Below are 4,250 nucleotides of genomic sequence, written 5' to 3'. Positions count from 1 at the left end.
GTTACAGTCCAAAACTGGCATGAGCTTTTCTGACTGGAGCACAAGTTCAAAGTGTGACTCACTCTAACTTTTCTAGCTCTACAGATCAAAGAGGGCATGGAAGACGCATGCGTAGTGTTTGGGGGGCACGGCTCTCCCACACAGAAAGGAATGGGAGCACGTGACCTCCCCTCTCTTGTGGGCGAGGGAAGAGCGAAAAGCGATGGAGGGGCGGAGCTAAAGCACAACCATGCCCCGTCCGTGCCCTTGTTAGCCACACCCCCCGCAGGAGAGCAGCACGTGGTAGGCGTCCTTCCCGGGACCCATAAAGCAGCTGTAAGCCTCGCTGGACTCCAGGGGGCGCTGCTAAGAAGAGCCGAAGCCCTGGCCGTAACTTGATAATTAATTCAGTAGGTTTGCATATGGTAATATACCTATGCTTTAAAATCTGCATGTCTTTCAAGAAGCCTGTCTCCAAGGATATTCCAATTTGTAAAAAGGTTAGGGTTAGGGCATTTGATTTCACAAAGAAAAACATCAGGCAGAAAGATGCGAAGGAGACAGCAAGGGATGCAACATGGCCAAAAGAGGCTTTGGCGAATGGGGTGGCATAAAAATGTCTTAATAAAAATAAAATAAATAAGACAGCTCAGCCAGATGCCAGGGCAGGTGCCCCTGGACCCCAGGGTAGTGGGGAGTTGGACTCCCAGATAGTTGGGTCTCCAAATGAGAGATTCTGGTTTCTAGCCTTAAGTGGGCTGCCTAATAACAGCTGCGACCGACTGGCTTCCCATCTAAAAAGACACAATACACAAGGCAAAAAGGAGACAAGGAGTAAAACAGTCCTTCTCCCTCTTATCCCACTCTGAACAGCCTCCTGGAATGGCTGCTGGTGGTGTCAGGGATGGCAATAAGGAGAAAAAATAGCAAGAGCCACAACCAGCAGTAATGATTGTATGCCAAATACATACATGGACCTTTCCAAAGGATGAGAACACAGGCCTTTACCCCAAAGACCTGACAGAAAGTGGAAGAAGTCACAGTGGAGGCTACAATCTCTCATATCAGTGAGACCACCAACCATTGATAGATCTGGAGTTCAATACTCTGAAGAGCTCCTTTAAAGTTCAGCTACGCTGCCCCACTGAAATTGGAACTAGCAGACACAACAAAGGGAAGCAAAGTGAAGGCAGACATACACAGAGAAGCAAAAGTCATGATTTCACTTGCATGAGCTTAACCTGCACTCCTCAGGGACGAAACTGGAAGTCCCGCTGGCAAAAATGTGTTTCACTTGGGAAAAAGCCTTCATAGGAAGCATGGCCTTTGTTGTTGTTGTTAGTCGCGAAGTCGTGCCCGACCCATCGCGACCCCACGGACAACATTCCTCCAGGCCTTCCTGTCCTCCACCATCCCCGGAGTCCACCTAAGCTCACGCCGACCGCCCCAGTGACTCCATCCAGCCGCCTCATCCTCTGCCGCCCCCTTCTTCTTTTGCCATCTATTGTGCCCAGCATCAGACTCTTCTCCAGGGAGTCCTTCCTTCTCATTAGGTGGCCAAAGTATTTGAGTTTCATCTTCAGCATTTGGCCTTCTCAAGAGCAGTCAGGGTTGATCGCCTTGCGGTCCAAGGGACTCGCAGGAGTCTCCTCCAGCACCACAATTCAAAGGCCTCAATCCTTCGGCGCTCAACCTTCCTTATGGTCCAGCTTTCACAGCCATACATTGCAACTGGGAAAACCATAGCCTTGACTATACACATTTTTATTGGCAGGGTGATGCCTCTGCTTTTTAGTGTGCTGTCTAGATTTGCCATAGCTTTCCTCCCCAGGAGCAAGCGCCTTTTAATTTCTTGGCTGCAGTCCCCATCTGCGGTGATCTTGGAGCCCAGGAAAATAAAATCTGTCACTACCTCCATTTCTTCCCCATCTATTTGCCAGGAAGTGAGAGGACCAGATGCCATGATCTTAGTTTCTTAATGTTGAGTTTCAAGCCAACTTTTGTGCTCTCCTCCTTCACCCACATCAAGAGGCTCTTTAGTTCCTCTTCACTTTCTGCCATTAGAGTGACATCATCTGCATATCTGAGGATGGCCTTTAATCGTGTTTAATCCTTTCCTTTTGGATCCTGTTGTCATGATTCATGGAGTGTCTTCAATATTCAGGAAGGGAGACTGATCACTTTCTTGCATCTCCATCCAGCTTTTCAGAAAAGGATATTTATTTCATTTATTTATCAGATTTATATCCCGCCATTTTCTTTTTAAAGAACTCAACGTGGCTTACATCATGCTCCTCCTCTTGCTCTCAGTCTTATCCCTGCCACACAAACATGAGGTAGGTTGGGCTGAGTGTCTGCGACTGGGCCCAGATTTGGTTCCAAGGCTGAGTGGGGACCAGAACCGGTGTCTCCCGAGCCCCAGACCCACGCTCTTAACCACTGCACCACACTGCTTGTCTGTCAAGGATGGTCTCCCACAATGGCTTGAATCAGTAAAAATGACAGATGGGCCTTGCCATGAGACGTGGAGACTAAAGTCACAAGAGACCCACAAGAGAACAGGATGGGAAGTCCAACAAAAAGGAAGGGGAGAGGGTTGTTGTTCAAGGCTGGAACAAAGTGATGGACAATGACTGGACACTACAACATTCTGATCTTCCCTTCCACTGGCTTGAGTGCTGCTCTTGTTCCTCCTGTCCCAGGACAACTGTCAGCTGGAGAAGCTGGGTGTTGCTTTTCCCCCTGGCTGAGATGGGGAAGCAAGCATCTCACAACTTCTCCTTCTCTGGCTCTGAATGAACCAGATCACTCTCCTCCTTGGGCTGATGTATTTCCTAGGAAGCAGCAGATGTGGTCTCCCAGCCACCCTGGGTACACCGGTTGCCGGGAAGCTGCTTCTCGGTTACCTGGAGCTTCTGGTTAGCCACTGTGGACTAGATGAATCCGACAGGGCTCTTGTTATCTTCTTGGCTGATGGAAAAACTGACCACGGTGCCTTCCCTTCTGCTCTCCAATCCCAGGGTGGCCAATTAGGGCCGACTGTGCATTTTCCTGAATATATTTTTTTAACTCATGGAAAAGCAAGGCTCTCTGTGCTTTATTAGGACTGACGCATTTTTAACCAACTTTTAATGCTCTGATTTTGCATCTTGGTTCAGATTTTACTGCTGTTAGCTACCTTGATCACAGTTGATTTTATAAAGGTGGAAGGAAATATAATAAATTATTTTAAAAATCTATGTTTTGATGGATGGGACCAATTTGAGCTGTACTTGCTCTTGAAGAGGCTCCAAAGATGGCTTATGAAATGCTGCAATTGTGATAAACCAAATCAAGAAGAAAACACTAAAAGAAGAAATTTAAAGCACCATGAAAAAATAAGTAAAATTACAAGCAGTGTGCAAAGGATTAAAAAGGATGGGAAAGTAATTTAAAAAAAGACTTTACCTAGTTCTGAAAGGACATTGGGGTTGCCCCCAGGAAGGTAACCATGGGGAGAGCATTCCAAAATGTTCTTCCAAAATGTATACCCCTTTTCTCCTTCTTTGAATGAATTCAGGAGGGGCCTCCTTTGGTTTTATCCTCATGACAACCTTGTGTAGTAGGCCCCAAAGTCATCCAGGGGGCTTTATGGTTGAGTGTGGACTAGAACCTTGTGTCCCAGTCAGCTCTCTACATACCACACCACATTAATTCCCACAGTGGCTCTCAATATTATTACGAATAATAGCAATAATGATAAGGAGAAAGCAGCAGGTTTGGACAGACAGGTTCCTGGGGGAAACTGAGGTCAGTGTGTTAAGAAAAGAGGAAGAAAAAAATGTCTAGGACAAGCTATAGGAAATTTATAAAAATGAGACAGAGAGATATGGGGTTTGGACAGGTAGGAGGAAGTACCTATCCTTGTGTAACGCATTCAGATGCGTGTCTCCCCTATCAGGTTCCACTAGCCAGGTATGTGTGGATCGCAGGGAAGCTGGGAGAGACGTGAGACCCTGACATTCCCATCATCCTTCACTGTTGCCCATGCTGGCAAGGGCTGATAGGAGTTGCTGTCCGCCCACGTTCCCCATCTCGGGTACACGAGATCGCGGCCTTAACTGAAGGGAAAAGCGGCAACCGCGATGCCGAGGGCGGGCGACGGTGATGGCAGCCCGATCATCCCTCGCGCACCACGAGGGAAGGGGGCGAGCGCTGTGCGAGCCTTTGCTGCAGAACACGGGAAGCCGGCTGGGGAGGCCTGGCGAATTGCCCCCCCCGGCCCCTCTCAC

Source organism: Varanus komodoensis, unplaced genomic scaffold, assembly GCF_004798865.1.
Source record: "Varanus komodoensis strain SLA01 unplaced genomic scaffold, ASM479886v1 scaffold55, whole genome shotgun sequence".
In the NCBI taxonomy this organism is placed as follows: domain Eukaryota; kingdom Metazoa; phylum Chordata; class Lepidosauria; order Squamata; family Varanidae; genus Varanus; species Varanus komodoensis.
This window is presented reverse-complemented; position numbering follows the sequence as displayed.